This window comes from Polypterus senegalus, chromosome 1 (genome assembly GCF_016835505.1).
Source record: "Polypterus senegalus isolate Bchr_013 chromosome 1, ASM1683550v1, whole genome shotgun sequence".
NCBI lineage: Eukaryota > Metazoa > Chordata > Cladistia > Polypteriformes > Polypteridae > Polypterus > Polypterus senegalus.
In genome coordinates, this window is record NC_053154.1 from 162,272,737 (window position 1) to 162,296,040 (window position 23,304).

Genomic DNA, 23,304 nt, shown 5'->3' on the forward strand with positions numbered 1-23,304 from the left:
ATCCCTTGGAAGAGTTTGCTGTCTTGACAAATTAGGTTACTAAACCACACCATGATGTGTTTAATACTGTGTTTATAGAGTACTTTCAACAGTGCATTGGTAAAAGTTCATTAGTGTTTTGATTCCCACCCCAAAGCTCTTTAGCTTCTTCAAGAAAATTGGCCTTTTTTCGTAGGCAGGTGGTGTTGACTCACCATAAAAGTTCATTGGTGATTTGGACACCCATGAAACTGAAGCTCTTAACTGTCTGAACAGGGGAGCCATTGATGTGGAGTGGATTGCATTTGTTCTTTCTGAAGTCAACAATGACCTTCTTTGTTTGATTGACATTCAGAGAGAGGTTGCTGTTATGGCACCATACAGTCAGGTCTTTTACCACCCTCCTGTAGGCAGCCTCGTCATTGTCACTGAAGAAGCCAATTAAAGTGATGTTGTTTATGCTGTTGCTCTCATGATTTGCTACACATTGTAAGTGAATAGACTGCATTGCAGTGAGCTGAGGCAGCAGCCTTGCAGTGAATGGCATGGAGGAATTATTTTTTTTCTGTCTTCTTAATCAAACACCCAGCCAACGTATTGCAGAGCTACAGCCAGTGAACAGCATCCTTTTTCTTTCCAGATGTCCAAGAACATTTTGCAAGATGAGGGAGATGGCATCATCCACAGATGTTACACTGGTATGAAAACTCTAGCGAATCCTGGGTGTTGTTAATATGGATTAAGGTGGTTAATGTTACAAAGACAGACAGATGTACCACCAGCTATACAAATGTTGAATGAGGTATCAAAAAGTATAACTTTTATCTTAAAGTAAATGCAAGGATGAAGCATAATACGCACGAGAAAAAAAAAGCTTTTAAAACGTCATTTGAGAGATGAATCCTATGCATCATTTGACAAGTTTATGTAATTCCAGAAGGAAGGTGCGATGCGATCTTGTGTGAGATGATGGCGACTCCATGTAGCAGATATATTTTACCGTTTAAATGCTGGAATATCAGGTGACTTGCTCTTGACCTTACGAGTGTGGTGACAGTGCACCTTAGTGCATGCCATCCATGCGGGAACAGGTTGGGTCACCCTTTCCTTCGAAAATAATTTATTGGTTTTGATGGAGAAGTGATGCCATTCTTTAGTGTCTAGGAAATGTTACGTGTGCGTGAGCCGAGATAAACGTACCTTTGCAAACCATTTTATGCATTCATGCTGGTACAATTCACGTTTTAGGTGGACAACAGTAAACCATGGACAGATTACTCTTTTGGATGCAGAGTATTATTTTTAAACAAAAATCATACATACTGACTAGTAAGGCACTATGCGTGAAGAACACGCGTTACGTATTAAATCCGCAAAAAAAAAATCCGCACCTAATATCGATAAACCAGCGTCCGTTTTGTTTATATACGAATTACGTTTCAGTTTAATGTCTACCTTCTCGCAAGTACACGTGTACTCAGCAGAGAGTCCACCTACTTAGCAATAAGCCGGCCACTTTCTACGCATTGCTGCTTAAAATCGCTCGTATCCATGCGTCGAGTTACTTTGGTCTGGAACCTTAGTGTATGTTAATGACAAATGGATAGACAAATAGCCTTAGAGAATCGTTTTTCATCAGCCAATGAAGACGTGTGAAGGCGGGGCTAAAGAGGCAAGTTAGATTGTACTGAAAATTAACTGTTAGCTGGAGTTATGTGACTGTGGGACGAGCGCTTCGGTGAAAAAAAAAAAAAGAAAGAAGTGGTAGTTGACACCGCTTCATTTTTTTTTATCCTTTCCATTATTATTTTTTCTTTGGCCGACGTAACCATTTCTGGGGATATAGCTACAATAAAATAGAACACTTAAGCGACAAAAACACATTAAGGTCCGGGCTATTCAGGTAAGAAAAAATAGCATTTTCTTTGTTTTTTTTCTGTAGTTAATTAGGGGGTTGTGGAATGCGAGTAACGTTGTTACGTTGGATAGAAATAGACTGATATAAGATGACATTTTGGGTTCAATTTTTTTTTTCCTTTATCACCCATAAAGTAAAAATATCGGACAAAGCCTTGGAGAGATGCAAAATCCAGCTCCTTTTTTCTTAAAGAGCTCAGCCACACTTGGCAACTTTGATACAGCAGGGAGTTGCACTGTAACGAAGCGCGTTGGGGGTGCCGGGAATCTACACTTTATTTCTTTTTTTTTTTTTTTTTTAAATATAGACATTGTTGTATCAGTATTGCCATGGAAGTGGGCGTTAGGCGCTATTATTTTGTTTGGTTTACCCATTGGTTGTTACCGATTGCTGTTTTGGTTAATGTATTTATGATTTGGCGATCAATTCGATGTTTTTTTAGGTGGGGGTTGGCACGTTTCGGTGCGAGTCTGTGAAAATTTCGCGAGGTCTCATTGTTGAAAACCGGGTGAAAACAAAGCACAGTGAATCCCGCAGGCACCGAGGGCCTTTAATGTTGGTGTTTCACGCTAAATAGTATTAAACAGTATGATAATATCTAGTTTTACACCGAAGTGACGCAAAGATGAACTTGCCGATGTTACACAGTGGTGTAGGATGCTAATTCAGTTCACGGGAACGGCCACAATTTACTTTTGTGTATGTAGCCCAACTTCACTTTGCGATTATGCCTGTAAGGTAGAACGTGGTTGAAATTTTGTGTTGCGTATTGGTTAGAAAAAGCTACCGCCACCACAGCCTTTGTCCATATTTCTGCCTTAAATATATTTGTGTAATGTTGTACGTATTTGTTGTTAATGAAAACACTAACAAGGACTTTGTTCTAAACGTGTTTACAGTATATAGCAGTAACGAAATCACTTTTTTTAACTGGTTGTGACTCTGTTTTAGTATGTTGGAAGTTCTCTGAGCAAGCCCAAGTTCTTTCGTTGCATTTTAATAAACTTCTAAAAATGTTATTCATTTAGTAGATTCATCCACAGTTCGATCTCAAAGAGCACACTATAAGGAAAATGTAATAACCACTTTAACTGGTTCACTTCAATAACTCAGTTTCTAGTTTAATGAAACAATAAATCGGTTAGAATCCCCAATATAATGAACGCCCCCCAACCCCCCTTTGTGTCGACTTAATAGTACCAAATAGCTAACAGGCTTTCTCTGTTTGTTGATAGGGATAAGGAGTCTGCGAGGCTCTTTTCTGGATTGGATTATCGGATCGTCTTGTAAATCATAATTTTCTTCACTAAGAAAAAAAGCTAATTACGTGTATCAGGTGTTTTAAAACCACTGCTGAAATTAAGTCCAAGTGCTGTCAAAAAGCAAATGACATTTAAAGGCAAAGCATTTCATTTTGATCTTGTGGTTTGTGCTGGGGTTTAATGTAGTAAGTTTGTTGTTGTACATTAGTACCATATGGTAAGGTCACAAAAATCATCATCATTGTAACGCTACAGGGTCTGAGTTGTTTATTCACCCTGTGTGGAGTTTGCATGTTATTCCTATGTTTATATCAGCTTTATGTTTTATTTTACCTTCCACATCTCAATCATTTGTTTCATGTTAATTAATTACTCTTTGTTTTGTTAAGCTTGAAGACCCGATTACCATAGTTAAAACAGAGAAAAGCCAAGCAAAATGACACCTTTTATTGGCTAACTAAAAAGATTACAATATGCAAGCTTTCGAGGCAACTCTGGCCCCTTCTTCAGGCAAGATCTTGCCTGAAGAAGGGGCCCTGAGTTGCCTCGAAAGCTTGCATATTGTAATCTTTTTAGTTAGCCAATAAAAGGTGTCATTTTGCTTGGCTTTCCTCTACATTCATAATGGCTAACACGGTACAACAACCTAGTACTACATAGTTAAAACAGAAATTTAAAATGTAGTTAATTAAAAACACTAATTTAGAGAGACTTGGAGCAAAAGGCTCATCATACAGAAGGGAAGTTCCTTGTGTAAATTAAAACATCCAAATTTCCCTCTGTTCTGTTTCTCTTTCAAGTTTAAACTGGCCCTGTATGAATTGGTGTCCTTGAGCATGCTGTGGTGCAAATTTTTCCATGTGAAGCCTGAAAACCATGAGGTCTTATTGAGATCATTTATGTTAGGCAGAATACCTAGTAGGGACTGTGTGGTCTTGTGGCCTCCAAACCCTTGCAGATTTAGTTTTTTTTTTTTTCTTCAGCCCCCTGGAGTTTTTTTTTTTTTTTGTCCTCCCTGGCCATCAGACCTTACTTTATTCTTTGTTAATTAATATTGCCTAATTTTATTTTATGTTTTTTCTTTTTTCTTCTTGTAAAGCACTTTGAGCTACATCATTTTGTATGGAAATGTACCATATAAATAAATGTTGTTGTTGTTGTATGTCCATGGGTAGTTTGACCTTTCCAGTGTATCCAGGATAGGGTATGTCTCCCTAAACCAAAAACTGTATAAGCAGTTTATAAATGGATAGGTGGATGAAATAATTTAATTTAGCTCCGTAATAAGTACAGTGGTGTGAAAAACTATTTGCCCCCTCCCTGATTTCTTATTCTTTTGCATGTTTGTCACACAAAATGTTTCTGATCATCAAACACATTTAACCATTAGTCAAATATAACACAAGTAAACACAAAATGCAGTTTTAAATGATGGTTTTTATTATTTAGGGAGAACAAAAATCCAAACCTACATGGCCCTGTGTGAAAAAGTAATTGCCCCCTTGTTAAAAAATAACCTATCTGTGGTATATCACACCTGAGTTAAATTTCCGTAGCCACCCCCAGGCCTGATTACTGCCACACCTGTTTCAATCAAGAAATCACTTAAATAGGAGCTGCCTGACACAGAGAAGTAGACCAAAAGCACCTCAAAAGCTAGACATCATGCCAAGATCCAAAGAAATTCAGGAACAAATGAGAACACAAGTAATTGAGATCTATCAGTCTGGTAAAGGTTATAAAGCAATTTCTAAAGCTTTGGGACTCCAGCGAACCACAGTGAGAGCCATTATCCACAAATGGCAAAAACATGGAACAGTGGTGAACCTTCCCAGGAGTGGCCGGCCGACCCAAATTACCCCAAGAGCGCAGAGACGACTCATCCGAGAGGTCACAAAGACCCCAGAACAGCGTCTAAAGAACTGCAGGCCTCACTTGCCTCAATTAAGGTCAGTGTTCACGACTCCACCATAAGAAAGAGACTGGGCAAAAGCGGCCTGCATGGCAGATTTCCAAGACGCAAACCACTGTTAAGCAAAAAGAACATTAGGGCTCATCTCAATTTTGCTAAGAAACATCTCAATGATTGCCAAGAGTTTTGGGAAAATACCTTGTGGACTGATGAGACAAAAGTTGAACTTTTTGGAAGGCAAATGTCCCATTACATCTGGCGTAAAAGGAACACAGCATTTCAGAAAACGAACATCATACCAACAGTAAAATATGGTGGTGGTAGTGTGATGGTCTGGGGTTGTTTTGCTGCTTCAGGACCTGGAAGGCTTGCTGTGATAGATGGAACCATGAATTCTACTGTCTACCAAAAAATCCTGAAGGAGAATGTCCGGCCATCTGTTCATCAACTCAAGCTGAAGCGATCTTGGGTGCTGCAACAGGATAATGACCCAAAACACACCAGCAAATCCACCTCTGAATTGCTGAAGAAAAACAAAATGAAGACTTTGGAGTGGCCTAGTCAAAGTCCTGACCTGAATCCAATTGAGATGCTATGGCATGACCTTAAAAAGGCAGTTCATGCTAGAAAACCCTCAAATAAAGCTAAATTACAACAATTCTGCAAAGATGAGTGAGCCACAATTCCTCCAGAGCGTTGTAAAAGACTCATTGCAAGTTATCGCAAACGCTTGATTGCAGTTATTGCTGCTAAGGGTGGCCCAACCAGTTATTAGGTTCAGGGGGCAATTACTTTTTCACACAGGGCCATGTAGGTTTGGATTTTTTTTTCTCCGTAAATAATAAAAACCATCATTTAAAAACTGCATTGTGTGTTTACTTGTGTTATATTTGACTAATGGTTAAATGTGTTTGATGATCAGAAACATTTTGTGTGACAAACATGCAAAAGAATAAGAAATCAGGAAGGGGGCAAATAGTTTTTCACACCACTGTAAATGTTCATCTTGATTGAACTTTTTATTTTCAAGACAACTGGAGAGGGGTAGAAGCATTTTGTGCCTCAAATACAATGTATTCTATTTGTAACATACAGATCTATTTGGTTGATTAAAACAAATCTTCCTTTGCAGATGTAACAAAATACATTTTTAATTGAGAATATGAGGCATAGTGTGTCTGGATGGGTAATAAAGTTGATAAGACACATTACCGCACAACAGATATTACCATGTGCTTCAGTAATAATCATAATAAAGGGTAATAAACAGGATTCTTGAGATCTATAATCATATGTGTTTTGTGAATGCTTTGTGAATGTGCACCAGGAAAGGTCCTGTATGTAATGAAGGTTTATGGAAACTGAAGGCCTACATGAAGTTTAAGAAGGATCATCAAAGTTGATGAGTAATAAAGTAAAAATACACATAGGTTCATATTTCTGGAACAAGAACATCTTATGTTTCCCTACATCCTAATTCCAATAAATTTATTTGTAATGATAGATATGACTTGAGCCTTTACATTCATGATCTCCATCATCTGAAGCATGGCTTTTGAGACCAGATCCTAAATTAAATGCAGACGTATAAGAGAATACAGCAGACAGTCAGACTTTGCACATAATATGCTTGCTGTATGATGGCAAGGTCTGGAGCTTTTCAGTGACGCGATCCTTAAATGCCACTTTGGTCAAGACTAATAATTTTGGCCATACCCATAATTTAGCCTCGCCTCAAAATCTAACCATTTGCTTGATTAGTGTGCATTTGATTGAGGCCACAGCCCTTTTATTTAACAGACTGTCCTTGTACGTAGTCATATCTTAATAGATGTCTTGTGCTTAGTCAAAGAAATTGGCAGTGCTGCTACTTTTAAATGGTGAAACAAACCACTTTATTTCTTGGTTCTCCATTGGTATATAAATAATGTATCAATTTACTGAGCTGTCTCAATCCGTTTTCAGAGTTTCCAAGAGATGGAGCCTATCCTAGCCTGTTTAGAGCCACATACAGTGGGTGCGGAAAGTATTCAGACCCCCTTCAATTTTTCACTCTTTGTTATATTGCAGCCATTTGCTAAAATCATTTAAATACATTTTTTTCCTCATTAATGTACACACAGCACCCCATATTGACAGACAAAAAAAAAGAATTTTTGAAATTGTTGCAGATTTATTAAAAAAGAAAAACTGAAATATCATATGGTCCTAAGTATTCAGACCCTTTGCTGTGACACTCATATATTTAACTCAGGTGCTTTCCATTTCTTTTGATCATCCTTGAGATCACCTTCATTTGAGTCCAGCTGTGTTTGATTATACTGATTGGACTTGATTAGGAAAGCCACACACCTGTCTATATAAGACCTTACAGCTCACAATGCATGTCTGAGCAAATGAGAATCATGAGGTCAAAGGAACTGCCTGAAGAGCTCAGAGACAGAATTGTGGCAAGGCACAGATCTAGCCAAGGTTACAAAAAAATTTCTGCTGCACTTAAGGTTCCCAAGAGCACAGTGGCATCCATAATCCTTAAATGGAAGACGTTTGGGACGACCAGAACCCTTCCTAGAGCTGGCTGTCCGACCAAGCTGAGCTACCGGAGGAGAAGAGCCTTGGTGAGAGAGGTAAAGAAGAACCCAAAGATCACTTTGGCTGAACTCCAGAGATGCAGTCAGGAGATGGGAGAAAGTTGTAGAAAGTCAACCATCACTACAGCCCTCCACCAGTCAGGGCTTTATGGCAGAGTGGCCTGTCGGAAGCCTCTCCTCAGTGCAAGACACATGACAGCCCGAATGGAGTTTGCTAAAAGACACCTGAAGGACTCTGAGATGGTGAGAAATAAGATTCTCTGGTCTGATGAGACCAAGATAGAACTTTTTGTCCTTAATTCTAAGCGGTATGTGTGGAGACAACCAGGCACTGCTCATCACTTGTCCAGTACTGTCCCCACAGTGAAGCGTGGCGGTGGCAGCATCATGCTGTGGGGGTGTTTTTCAGCTGCAGGGACAGGACGACTGGCTGCAATCGAGGGAAAGATGAATGCGGCCAAGTACAGGGACCTGGACAAGTATCCTGGACAAAAACCTCCTCCAGAGTGCTAAGGACCTCAGACTGGGCCGAAGGTTTACCTTCCAACAAGACAATGACCCTAAGCACACAGCTAAAATAATGGAGTGGCTTCACAACAACTCTGTGACTGTTCTTGAATGGCCCAACCAGAGCCCTGACTTAAACCCAATTGAGCATCTCTGGAGAGACCTAAAAATGGCAGTCCACCAACATTTATCATCCAACCTGACAGAACTAGAAAGGATCTGCAAGGAGGAATGGCAGAGGATCCCCAAATCCAGGTGTGAAAAAACTTGTTGCATCTTTCCCAAGAAGACTCATGGCTGTATTAGCTCAAAAGGGTATTTCTACTAAATACTGAGCAAAGGGTCTGAATACTTAGGACCATGTGATATTTCAGTTTTTCTTTTTTAATAAATCTGCAACAATTTCAAAAATTCTTTTATTTTGTCTGTCAATATGGGGTGCTGTGTGTACATTAATGAGGGAAAAAAATGTATTTAAATGATTTTAGCAAATGGCTGCAATATAACAAACTACTGGATAAAATTTCTTTCTTCAGGGTTTCTATTAAGTGACTACTATACTTTACCTCCTCTTATTGACTAACATACATATCTGGTCTGTTTTATATTAATTAATTAATTTATATTAACTGCTATTTTCAGGATTCAAATATGTAAGAGTTAGTGTTTTCCATGAAGACTTTAGCTTCATTGAATTTGTCTGAATAAATCTATGATCTATTCTTTAATTAACAAAGTTAAGTCTGCCTTTACTTGTTTAAGAATTATCTTAACTTGAAAGTCTTGGAAAGCGTCAGGTTGCTACATGCATATAGACTGTTTGACAAGTAAAATGTGTTAATTGGATCTTGTTTGATATTTCAAACATGTTATAGTTCAGTGGTTAGTGTTGCTGCATATGGCTCCATAGACTTGGCCTTAATTTCTTGCTCACCCTGCCTGTGGGAAGTTTGTACATTCTGTCTGTGCCTTTGTAGGTTTTCTCCAGATACTCTAAAAGATTTGTGCTACACTAATTAGCTGCTTTGAAATGGCCAGATATGTGTAAGTATGAATGTGCTTCATTGACTGTTGTAATGGATGGCAGCTTTGTCATAAAAGAACAGATTTACAAAATATACTGTTTCTAACATTTATCTTTTTGTGGATTATTTTTAATCAATTTATAGCACACATTAAGTAAACTAAAGTTTGTATAAGTCATGTTTATCAGGAACACACTACAAATAAACAAAAGGTTTGTATGAGAGTCTTAACCACATTTTTATGACTTTAATTAAGTTCATTTTTCACATTTAGATATTTTGATTTGCTATCTTGAGTTCTGTTGTTTTCCCATGCACTCTAGAAATAAGAGGTTTGAGAGAACAAGAAGAAAAAAAATATGTATCTGCAAATAGCCTTCTTCAAAAAGATTAATCCAGGTTAATTACTTAATCCAGCTCAGGGTTGCAGCTGCCAGAGCCTCTCCAGGCAGCTTTGAGAATTAGGCAGAAGCCAGTCATGGATGGTTCATGAATGGTACACACACACACACACTTGTTTGTTTGTTTATATATCTTTAGCCTTTTTATTTACTGAGGTTGACCAGCAGTGAAAGCAGAATTATTTTATTTTTCTCCTAAAAATAACAGTTACACAATGAAAGCATGGTCTGTGCAGCATCTCTTTGCTGTATAAAGGAGAATGGGGGCAATTAAAAAAAAAAATTTTTTTTTTAAACAAATCCCGAGTTCTGCACCACTTGCATTGCCCTTAAGCGGACTCAGATAGTCACACCACATGGAGTAACACAGGAATTTGTTTGAACATACATCCAATTGTTAATGCAGTTAGAATAATAAATTTTTTTTTTTTTTGTTTGTTTTTATAAGAAACTTTAATCTGTGATACTTTATAAATTTCCAAGGTGGGGAGTGCCAGACAGAGACACTGGCACTTCCTCACAGAACTACAATAACATGATATCCTTATACTTGGCTCATGATACTATTGTTTTGGCACAGTTTACGTTTTGCAGTATTGACATTTATTTTTCAGTTTTGCAGTATTATGCAATTGTATTATTCTGATTTTATTTTTCCAAAATAGTTTGTTATAGGCAAAATAAATTGGTGATGGTTATTACACCACTTCACATTTTAGTTATCGCTGTAACCATTGTCAATTGCCCCTTTTTTATAAAGTTGCTTTGCATTAAAAACACTGTCAAGCTTTTTCTACAAAAAAAAGTATCTAATCGTACATGCATATTGGGCACCTAATATCTTAATGACACGTTGGGAAAAGACAATGACTGTGGTTCAGAGCTCTTTCACCCATTGAAGAGGACTGAAGCCATATTTGGATAAGGTTAGTTTTACCCTAGTAGGTGGGGTAAAGTAATTATTACTGGAGGACCTCTTCATCCTGTCCAAATTGCTCATGTTTGTGTTACCCATGTCTGCATTATTTATTGCACAGGTCAAGAGATCCATATATTTTGTTTATTCAAATCACTATTGCAAGTTTTAAAATAGGTAACATTTACATTCAGCCTTTTGAATCTACCAAGGGTTAAACTTGAATTGCAGACATTGGCATAAACACACTCACTTGAAATAGAGTGATCTGACTGAATGAGGTGATGTACATTTTAAATAATATCACATCAGGGCTTGAAACCCAGAGAATTTTGATTTCTAATGTGCTAATGTCATGCATATATTTATTTGGTAAGCAATATGTCTTGCTTGTTGCTAAAATATTGTTCTTTTTTTATAAATCACTATTTTATAATTATGCATTCTTTGTTATTTATTCCTTATTAACTTTGAATGCATAAAATGTCACCTCCCTGTTACAGTTGCCCTTTACCTGCACAGGCAGCTGTGCAGTTTGGCTGTTGTCTGTTCAATGGAGCTGCGCAAATGCACACCAGGAATCAAAGATGGGACACTTAAGCTTAAAATGTGCTTTAGAAGAAACTAAACTTTCTTAACGTGAAGCCAAAAATATGGGTGATGTATATTATTGCGCAAAAATTGATACAAGCATTCAAGAAATTGACTTGGATTAAATAGTGAATTTGTATTTAGTTTTGCTCTTTTTTAATTTAAAAACAGACCGCGGCCAATTTGTTGCTACATTGTGATTAAACTTATGAGTGTCTGTGGTGGACTAACTACAGTAATCCCTCACTTGAGATAGGTTCCAAGGCCGACCGCGATAACTGAATTTCCGGGAAGTAGGGACACCATATTTATTTAATTATTTAACGTGTATTCGGACGTTTTTAAACCCTCCCTGTATTGTTTACAACTCACTCTTTACTCTATTAATAACAGGGACAACTGCTAAGCAATATGAAATCGGTAGATAATATGATAGCAATAATATAATAGCAATATGAAATTGGTAGATAAGTTTACACTTGCCGCGTGATGATGGTGATGAATATGCTGCGCAGTAAAAATGATGACGATGAAGGATGATGATGGCTTTTTTACTGTGCAGCTGATGACTGTATTTTACGTCTCTTTAGACGGCTGTGCCATTTTCTGGGGCACCTCCTCCACGGTTTCCGAAGGTGCATCTGTAGTTGTAGGAACTGGCTCTTTTTTGCGAGGCTGAAAAAACATTGTGGATCGGCAGTTGCTGCTGCTGCTTCTTTTTCTGGTTGAAGAGCAGCTTGTAGGCGGTCATGAAGTCATCGATCTTATTGCAAAATTGGACCGATTGAACCATATCGTTGACCCATTCCTGTGACCGCTCTTGCAGATCCTTAGCCAATCTGCAGATCTCAGCAGCCGTTCCAAAGTCAAGCCAGTTGGGGAGACAACTTCTTCTGTTTCTTGCTGCTCTTCTTCTTCTTCTTCACTCGCCGACTTCATCAACTGTTCGAGGTCTTCGTCGTTTAGCGGCTGGGAGTGGCAGTCTTGTAGCTCGTTGACGTCATCCGCAGTCATGTTTGCAAAGCCCTCACCTCCAATGATCACAGCCAACTGCACAGCTTTCTGTACTGCCAAGTGTTGTGTTTCGGCAAGTGTAAATCCTTTGTCGTCGTAAACAACCTCGGGCCACAACTTCTTCCAGCTGGCGCTAACGGTGGCAGGCTTCATCTCTTGTAATGCCTTCTGGATATTTTGGAGGCACGTAGCAATTGTGTACTGCCGCCAGTATGCCTTCAAGTTGAAATCGTCGTCTTCTTGGGCGGCATCTATGGAAGAAACCAGGTTCGCTAAGGCATTCATCGTGTATAGGGTGTTGAATGCCCTGATAACCCCCTGATCCATAGGCTGAATTAGTGACGTCGTATTGGGCAGCAGGAACTCAATCTGTACCCCCGAATACAACAGATCAGTAGCGTGACCACCAGCGTTATCCATAATGAGAAGGACTTTGAATGGCATGCCCTTCTCTGCTAGATACGCCTTCACTTGCGGGATGAAACACTGGTGGAACCAGTCGGAGGTCAGCATCTTCGTCATCCAGGCTTTTGCATTGTACATCCAATGTACGGGAAGCAGATTCTTGTTTTTGTTTTTTAAAATCCTTGGGTTTTTTGATTTGTAGATAAACCCTGGCTTTAACAAAAATCCCGCAGCATTGCCACACATCACGAGGGTCACACGATCCTTGTATGCTTTAAAGCCAGAGGCTTTTGCTTCCTCTTTGAACAGGAAAGTTCACGACGGCATTCTTTTCCAAAACAAGCCCGTCTCACCCATATTAAAAACTTTTTTGGGCCGATATGCACCTTTGGAGTAATTTTCTTGAACGTTTCATTCACGTAAGATCGAAGCAGCCTCGCCTTGCAGGGAAACGCTTTTTAAGCCGTAGCATTTCTGAAACTTTGCAAACCACCCTTTGCTAGCAGAAAATTGCCGTTTCTTACGTGGTGAATCACTGGAGGTCCCTGGTTGCGGATCTTCTACCTCTTCTTCATCTTCTTCGCGGTCGCCAGTGTCATCTTCTGGTTCCTTAGCTGCAAAGGTCTCTTACAGCCTCTTCGTCTTTGTTTGGATAATGTTCGAATCCAATGTTCTGTTCTTCTTTCGGCAGTTGGCTATCCATACGGCCAAAGCAGATTCCATACGGACGGTCGTTTTATTACGAGCTGTAACCACTCTCTTCGCCGACTTTTGAAAGGTAATGGTAGCCGTCTTCCTAATGTTTGCCTCATCCTTCTTGATGTAGTGAACGGTGGATTCGTTCACGCCATATTGGCGGGCCACACAGCCGCGTACGTTCTCCCTTCCTTTAACATATCCAGAAGTTTCACCTTCTCAGTGATCGTCATCATTTTTCGTTGTCACTTAGGCTCAGCACCAGCCTTGGAAGAAGGAGCGCGTTTGGGAGCCATTGCAGGGTGTGAAAATTGAAGCGAAGTTCAACACAATCCACAAAAAAATCACACACAGCACACTGTAAAGTAAACCGCTCAGCGAGAAAGCTTGAAGCGAATGACAAGGGGAGATACTGTGGGATCTAGGCATCAGTCAAAGCACCAATCACAGGCCCGATTAGATAGCGTAAAGCTGTGATTTGTCGTCTCCCTCCCATGTGACAATCGCAGCCCGTGCTACAACGTACGTAGTCACCAACCTTGTTTTGTTGTTCTTAGACTAGGAAATACTACTACAGTACTATATTTAAAATCCCACGAAGTCGTGAATCCGCGATAAGTGAACCGCGAAGTAGCAAGGGATTACTGTACATTTAAAACTGAAACTGAGGAATACATTCATTGACAGACAAAAAGATGAACAGTGCTCATGGATAAACTTCAAGAAATTGGCTGTAGCATTGGCTGTCCAAACACTAAGTAGAAGCATATTCCAACAGATAAATGTTGTCGAGGATGCCAGGGGCCATGACCCAGCTGGGACGCTTTAAAGGACCTGAAGTGGGCGTGTGCCTATCTGGGATCAAGTGGGGGCCGCCTTCCTGGTTGCTTTGGGGGCCACGGGTTCAGGGCATGGAAGCCCCACCCTGTAGGGGCCCGTGGTCACCACCAGGAGGCGCCCCAATGCCTTGGGGACTTGTGACCTTAGCACTTCCGCCACACCAGGAAGTGCTGGGGGAAGAATTAGACGGACCCCCGGAGAGCTGCCAGGAGAACAGCCGGCACTTCTGCCACGCTGGGGCGTGGCCAAGAGGGGAATGCCGGGAATCACCTGGAGCTCGTCCGGGAGTGTATAAAAGGGGCCGTCTCCCTTCATTCAAGGCTGGAGTTGGGTGGAAGAAGGACAAGGCACGTGAGGAGAGTGGAGGCGGCCCGAAGAGAGGCATTTTGTGGCCAGGACTGTGTGTTTGGGGTTTGTGCACTAATTGAACTGGGTCTGAGTGACCAATTATTGTATATATTGTATATAATAAATACGTGTGGTGGTGAAGAACATGTCCTCCTGTCTGTTTCCGGGTCGGCTCCACACTGTGCACATTTTAAGACACCTTTCCCTATGATACAACAAATTGCCTTTATGTTCTGTTATTGTTTTTCAAAGGGGCATTGAGCGAGAGCTTACCCTATCCAGGCCTTTTTCCTGAATTGTGCTCAATACTGCCCACTCATGCACCCACCCACACTCGTACTGGTACCATTTAACTAAATCTATAAGGGTTCAAGAATGTGGGAGGAAAACGGGAGTACCCAGAAGAGAGAGAAAAAAAAAACACAAGACTCCGGGAAAACCTAAAAACTCCACGCAGATACTTGTAGTTTGAATCAAGTTTACTGGATCTGTAAAATGGCAATGCTAATCTGCCTGCACTACTATGCCACCTAAGCCAAAGTTATTTGAAACACTGGTTGATATGTTTATCTACTAAACATTTTATAAACTTCTATAAACATCAGAAAGAATAAGTTTTGACATTACAGAAATACCTAAAATATTATCAGATTGCTTTTTTAACTGAGGGTTGCTACACCCCCCAATGTGTTTTGAATTCACCCACTGAGTTTGAAATCCCCCTTGTTGTAAGTTTAAGGGGAATCCCCCATTTAAAAAAAAAAAATGAATCCCAAGCTCTGTACTATACAGTACATAGTGCAATATTTGCAGTTTATTTATAGTTTGTTTGAAACCTCTGAGAAATTAATATAAAACCACAAAGTGTAGGCAATCCATCAGATATAAACTCATAACATTAGTAGTTTTCCAGAGCAGCAGTATTCATGCATTTAGGCTATCCCAAAAAGTGAATTACTTGCTGGAGATATATGGATAAACTCTGTTGAAGAGTTTTTGGATAGGCAATAGCGTTAAAACAACCATCTGACGGAACACTACCATTGAAATCAAACGTAGCATACAAAATCTGTTTATTATTTTTATAATATTTTATTGAGTTTATTAAAAGTAAATCACATTCCATACAAGCAGATCAAATTTTATAAAACTAAGTTCAAATCGACCCTACCCATGAGAGTGAGAGCTAGGCCAACAGAGTAAAACTTTAATAGTAGGAAAAATAAGTAAATAAATAAATTTTATATATATATATATATATATATATGTATGTATGTATATATGTATGTATATGTATGTATATATATGTATGTATGTATATATATATATATGTATGTATATATATATATATATATGTATATATATGCCAAATACTACTGACTCACTTATCATGAAATCTAGTGAACCATGAGGACTTGGGACTTGAAATTTGGAATGTAGGTTACCCATGGCCCATAGGTGCTCACTAAGAAACGGTTTTAAAAATTTCGGGGTCCAAGTGTGAAGTTTTTTAGACCTGTTTATATGTCTGCCTAATTTTCAGGAGAATCTACTTAACAGATTTAGATCTGTTGTTTTTTTTTTTCTTTCTATAATTTGCTTGAACATTCCATTGATTTTGTGTCTTTTATGTTGCGCTAAGTATCATAGTTTGCTTGCGGTACCGATTTATTAACGCAAATTCGAGAGAGACTCGTTGGGCCTCCTCTTCCTCACTCATGTGTCTGCCTCGGGGCGTAACCTTCACTCCGCTTAGTTAGCGAACGAGAAAACTACTTAACAGATTTAAATCTTGTTTTCTTTTATAATGTGCTTGAACATTATGGCTGATTTTGCAACTTCTATCATTTTGTTAAGAATCATAGCAGCAGCGATATTTTTGTGCTAAACCGAGACAAAGGCTGTGGGCCGAGGGGAGGGGGAAAAATGACGTCAGGAGTAGAGAGCTGGGTCGCGCCCTCCTCACTGTCCTGTTTCACTATTACGCTGGTGAACCCGCGGGGGATGGCTAGTAAATAAAGAAAAAAACGGGAAAAGCATCCACTTCCTCCATTTAAATGCTTATTCAAAAATGTTATTGATTAGATCCTGCCAGGTTTTAAAAAATTCTTGTGCAGATCCTCTAAGTCAGAATTTGATTTTATCCAATTTGAAATAATATATAACATCAGTTACCCCACTGACTTAGAAGAGGTGAGTTAGTATTCTTCTGGTTGAGCAAGATAAGTCTACGTTCCAATGGTGAAGTAAAGGCAATTACAGTTTATTTGTCCTTCTCATCTTTAAGCCAATCTGGATGTACACCAAACACAACTGTTAATGGATTAGGAGGGATTGTAACCCCAAAGGCTGTCTGAAAGGCATTTAAAGGTTTTGATCCAGAATGATGATAATTTGGTGCAGGCCCAAAACATGCGGCCTAGTGAGGCTGGAGCTCAATTGCAACATTTGCAGGGTGGCTCTTGCCCTGGAAATATTTTGGACAATTTTAAATGAGACAGATGTGCTCGATAGATGATTTTAAGTTGAATAACTATGCTTTGTGCATATGGAGCTTTAGTGAATTCTGTGCATTGTTGCCTTCCATGCCTTTTCTGAAATGTTGAGTGAGAGAGCCTTTTCCAACTGTACTCTGGGATCTTTGAAAGGCAGGGACTTCAAAATGTTTTTGTATATTACAGAAATGCAGTCGGAGTCCTCAAGACTGATCGTTTTTTTGGAATAGAAGTAGCTCGGAGGTGAGGAAAACTGGGCAGGGTTTGTTTAGCAAAGTTTTGAATTTGAAGGCAGTGAATGAAATGTGTTGCTGGAAAGGTAAATTTAGAGTGTAACTGTTTGTAGGATGCGATGATGTTGTCTATGTACAGATCACTAAGTGATTTAATCCCAGATGTTTTCCAGACATCAAAAACTGCACTCAAAACGTTTGAGAGGGTGGAAAAAAGTGGTTATCATGCAGGGGTGCCACAGGTAGTACTTCCTACATTGGTTCCATATTCTGAGTGAATGAAGCACAATTCGGTTGTTAGTACAGGTTGGTCCAGATCTAATTATGCAGATCCAGATCGTTTGGATGACTTTGATTTATGTGGGGACGATTCCAGTTCGGCGTGAAGACGATTCTTTGTCGTCAGTTCGCACACCACTAGTGTAATGAAAATTGCATAATTAGATCTGGACCACCCTAAATATTGGTGATAGCTTTTATTTATTGGTGTACAAAGCAAGGGATATAAAGAAGTACTGCAGGATTTTATTTCTGTTGCGGACCAGGGGCCTCATGTATAACGCCGTGCGTAGAACTCGCACTATAACATGGCGTAAGCACAAAAGCCGAAATGTGTTTACACACAGAAAAATCCAGATGCAGGAATCTATGCGTACTCCAACTTCCACATCCTTCCGTTACATAAATCCCGATCAGCGTGAAAACTAACGCTTCGTGCACGCGCATTATGTAACGCCCCAAATCCTCCCAGAATTACGCCTATTTGAATATGCAAATCAATATAAATCGCCCTTAAGCGCAGCCTTCTGTGAAAAGACAATGGGAAAAGCACGGGGAAAATATAAGAATTTCAGCGAATACCAAGTGGAGGCAAAGGAAAAACATACTATTTGTTCAAATAAACTGTGGTATAATCAACAAAATGAAGTTGATCGAGTGACATAACGTGTTGGAGAAACTTGAAAGCTCACATTCACAAAATCGCACAGTGCCGGAAATAAAAAAAGAAGTCACATATCAAAGTTGCTGTGAAAAGAGTTGTAAGCCCACTGTCTGAGTGTCATATGAAAGTTTATTAGGGTACAGAGAAAAAAGGCACACGGTGGGGAAAAAGCACAAAATGTCAACTTTAATCTCGAATTTTCCACTTTAATCACGTAGTATATTTTGTCATCTAGTAGAACATTATAAACTTAATCTTAAAATCGTTTAACCAGTTTCTCAAAATTACATCGTAATTAAAGTAGCACGTTAAATGCTTTGTTTTGTATTTGATCTTCTACTCGTATGTGCTCTATGTGTGTGAATCACTACTTGCTTCTTAAACTGGCTCTCTTCCTCCAACTGGACACAGAGTCCATTACATTTGTGATATTACAGCTCTCTGAATAACTAAAATACTGAGATGTATACGTGATGTCATTTTCATGATGATAGGAGCTAAAGCACATTATTAAACATGTGTTTCATGAGCCTCGTGCTCATGACAAGCATTTATCTTTTGTCGAAATTTGTCGCTGCGTTTTTAGCTGTGTTATTTTCTCTTTCTGTTTTATATTCAATATATATTGGCGTAGCCGTCACTGCAGTCAGTGCTTTTCTTTCCCCAAGTAACCGATCGCCACACAATCAGCTCTGTAATAGACGTTAAGCCATCTGTAAGCTTAGCGCCGATTCTTCAAAATGTTTAAGGAACAGTGAAATATCTTCGTAGTACATGTTTAATTATTCTATCCTTCACGACACTCCCAGTGAAGAATATAGATTATTTAAATGAAGTTAAAGTTTTATGTGTATAATTTAACAAACATATTTTGCTGCATTTCACCTTAAAAATGATATCGTCATCATATGTAAATACGCGCTTTATAAAGTGGCCCAGGTTGTGAGATTATATAACTGTAGTGCAAGTTTACAGTGGGGTGATTGTACTTATAAGTACAAACCATTCTACAAGGAGCAATTGATTGAGTGCATTTAAAGTTCTTGGGATTAAACTGTTTCTGAACCACGAGGTCCGTACAGGAAAGGCTTTAAAACATTTTGCAGTGGCTGAGACAGCGTGTCCTTAAAGCTGTATACCGATAATTCTCTTTCCGATCAGCTGCTGCTGTGATTCACACTCAGATACAGTGATATAAATACTCCGAGTCGTGCAGTGAGAGTAATATGGAAAAAGATGATCCGCTGTGGCAACTCCTAACGGGAGGAGCTGAAAGAAGAAGAAGAAGAAGAAGAAGGAGAAGTGAGAGTAACAACGCTAAAGCAGTTATGGTATTTGGAATACTATGGCTGTTCCCTGGACCATTATATTGTTACGAGTTAATTACAATCAGATGTGTTACAATAATAAACAATATGCGGTTAGTTTCTGTGTATTTATAAAGCCGTGTCATGAAAATAATGAGTAATCACACAAGAACAGTACCATTGCTTTGATGCTGGGTGCCGCCAGTTTGCAAAACCGAGCGGAGAACTTGCATACGACAAGGCATGAGGTACCGTGGAAAAGTGTAGGTTTTATACATCGCAATTTGAACGTGGAAAAGTTCTTGCGCAACATTTCTGTGCATACGCACCGTTTATACATGAGGCCCCAGGCCTGTGTACGTTCATCTGTTTGTGTCAATGTCCAGTAAAAAAATTGAAAGGTAGGTAGATCCATGCCACCTTCTGCCTTAGGTCTTTGTAGAGCAACCCTTTGGATACGTGGATATTTTGAATTCCAAATAAATGAGGTTATGATCGAATCTAACTTCTTAAAAAATGATTTATTGATGTACTGTATATTGGAATGCTTTGAAATAGAAAAACAAAATGTAATTACAGATGTGTAACTAGTAGCTACACAAACAGAAGTGAACCCAAGTTTGGCTCAGATTACAAGTCTCATACTTTTATGTTAACTGTAATTGCTATCCAGTCAATCAGAAGAGGACGTACTGATGTGGTAAGAGGGCCATGCATTACAGATACTTAGCCTTGAGAAGGTTGCCAGGAAGCTTTTATGCATTCCAGCAGCCAGTGTACCATCAGAAATTTTCAGTGTCAGTGGGTGCATTGTTTCCCCTCACAGGTGTTGTGTTTTTTTTTTTTTTTTGCGCAACACTTTAACAATACAATGATAATACCAAAAACCATGATAATTTTGGTCAGTATAACCATGATGTGAGACTTTAATATCTTCCCATTCCTAGTTTAATTAAGACTGGGGTGCTCAAAATACAAAAATGTCTCTCCTGTCCTTCTCACTTCCGGGTTTCTGTGCCTCATAGGGCTGCACGATAACAGAAAAATGATTATCACGATTATTTTGCTCAAAATTTTTATCACGATTAATAATGACGATTATTCCTTTGGTAATGAACTTTTATTCACTTGTGATCAATCAATCAATCAACATTTATTTATATAGCACATATTCATACAAAAAATGTAGCTCAAAGTGCTTTACAAAATGAATAGAGAAATAGAAGACACAATAAAAGATAAACATAAGTCAACATTAATTAACATAGAATAAGAGTAAGGTCCAATGGCCAGGGTGGACAGAAAAAACAAAAAAAACTCCAAAGGCTGGAGAAAAAATAAAATCTGTAGGGGTTCCAGACCAAGAGACCGCCCAGTCCCCTCTGGGCAATCTACCTAACATAAATCAAACAGTCCTCTTTGTATTTAGGGTTTTCATGGAAGGACCTGATGATGATGGTCACGTAGACTTCTGGCTTTCAGTCCATCAATGTTGGTGCATCATGATGCTTTGAGTAGGTGGTGGTGGCACAGGCCGCCACCACAAAGAACCGGAAAAAGAAACAGAAGAGAGTAGGGGTCAGTATGGATTTTGGAGCCACTGTGAATAGTTATTATGAAGAATTGAACATACAGAGTATCAGTATTAAGTTAAAGTGAAGTTATAAAAAGGCCATGTTAAAGTAATGTGTTTTCAGCAGTGTTTTAAAGTGCTCTACTGTATTTGCCTGGCGAATTCCTATTGGCAGGCTATTCCAGATTTTAGGTGCATAACAGCAGAAGGCCGCCTCACCACTTCTTTTAAGTTTAGCTTTTGGAATTATAAGGAGACACTCATTTGAAGATCTAAGGTTACGATTTGGAATATAACGCGTCAGGCATTCCGATATATAAGATGGAGCGAGATTATTTAAGGCTTTATAAACCATAAGCAGTATTTTAAAGTCAATCCTGAATGACACAGGCAACCAGTGTAGTGACATCAAAACTGGAGAAATGTGTTCGGATTTTCTTTTCCCAGTTAGGATTCTAGCAGCTGCATTCTGCACTCGTTGCAAATGATTTATGTCTTTTTTGGGTAGTCCTGAGAGGAGTGCGTTACAGTAATCTAGTCTACTGAAAACAAAAGCGTGAATTAATTTCTCAGCATCTTTCAATGATATAAGAGGTCTAACTTTAGCTATGTTTCTTAAGTGAAAAAATGCTGTCCTAGTGGTCTGATGAATATGCGATTTAAAATTCAGATTACAGTCAACGGTTACCCCTAAATTTTTTACTTCCGTCTTAACTTTTAATCCTAGTGCATTAAGTTTATTTCTGATAACCTCACTGAATCCATTATTGCCAATTACTAAAATTTCAGTTTTCTCTTTATTTAGTTTGAGAAAATTACTATTCATCCATTCAGAAATACCAGTAAGACATTGTGTTAGTGTATCGAAAGAGTCGGAGTCATCAGGTGCTATAGATAAGTACAGCTGTGTGTCATCAGCATAGCTGTGGTAGCTCACGTTGTAACCTGAGATAATCTGACCTAACGGAAGCATGTAGATTGAGAATAACAGCGGACCCAGGATAGAGCCTTGTGGAACACCATATCGGATATCATGTGTCTTTGAGATTTGATTACCACAACTCACAAAGAATTTTCTCCTGCCAGGTAGGATTCAAACCAATTTAAGACACTGCCAGAGAGGCCCACCCATTGACTAAGGCGATTTCTAAGAATATTATGATCAATGGTGTCAAATGCAGCACTCAGATCTAAGAGGATGAGAACAGATAAATGGCCTCTGTCTGCATTTACCCGCAAGTCATTTACTACTTTAACAAGTGCAGTTTCTGTACTGTGATTTGTTCTGAAGCCTGACTGAAAAGTATCAAGAATAGCATGTTTATTTAGGTGGTCATTTAACTGCATAATGACTGCCTTCTCTAGAATTTTACTTAAGAAGGGCAGGTTAGAAATGGGTCTAAAATTTTCAAAGGCAGAGGGGTCAAGATTATGTTTCTTAAGAAGGGGTTTAACTACAGCAGTCTTAAGACAGTCTGGAAAGACCCCCGTATCTAATGACGAATTAACTATGTCCAGAATATTGTCAATTAGAACGCCTGATATTTCTTTGAAAAACCTGGTTGGTATTGGATCAAGGACGCAGGTGGAGGGTTTCAGTTGAGAGATTATACTATGTAATTCAGGTAAATCTATCCTGGTGAAAGCATTTAATTTGTTTTTAATGGAGTACCGGGCTTTGGAGGTTCTGCAGTGTTGGGGAGATATACTATGTTATCTCTAATATCATTAATTTTTGAGTGAAAAATACAGCAATGTTCTCACAGGTTTCATTGGAAGTATTCTGGGGGCATTCCTTTGTGTTACCTGGGTTTAACAGACGGTCAATTGTTGAAAATAAGACTCTGGGATTACTAGCATTGTTATCTATACTAATAAAAGGCAAAGCCCTCACTCACTCACTCACTCACTCACTCACTCATCACTAATTCTCCAACTTCCCGTGTGGGTGGAAGGCTGAAATTTGGCAGGTTCATTCCTTACAGCTTCCTTACAAAAGTTGGGCAGGTTTTATATCGAAATTCTACGCGTAATGGTCATAACTGGAAGCAGTTTTCTCCATTTACTGTAATGGAGATGAGCTTGAACGCCGTGGGGCGGAGTTTCGTGTGACATCATCACGCCTCCCACGTAATCACGCAGTACATAGAAAACCAGGAAGACCTCAAAAGCGCTGAAGAAAACATGCATTATATAATTGAGAAGGCAGCGAAACAATAAGAAGCGAGCGAGTGACATATACAACCATATTCATGAGTTCTGCTACTTGAAACAAAGCACGATGTAAACCTACACTTTAAATTAAGTTCATAGACAGGCTGCGCTGGCGTTTGTAATTTAGTGCCTGC

The 23,304-nt window shown here is 39.1% G+C and overlaps 1 long non-coding RNA gene across 2 annotated transcripts in view; it reads left to right on the plus strand.

Annotated features, from left to right (window-relative positions):
- Positions 1-1,637: 1,637 nt before the first annotated feature.
- LOC120534229 overlaps positions 1,638-23,304 on the plus strand; it is a 181,202-nt gene continuing 159,535 nt past the window's right edge. The window contains exon 1 of one of the 2 annotated variants that reach the window (XR_005634706.1): positions 1,638-1,882. This is a non-coding gene — a long non-coding RNA (uncharacterized LOC120534229). The remainder of the gene's footprint in view (positions 1,883-23,304) is intronic. The other variant, XR_005634705.1, reaches the window with a different exon arrangement.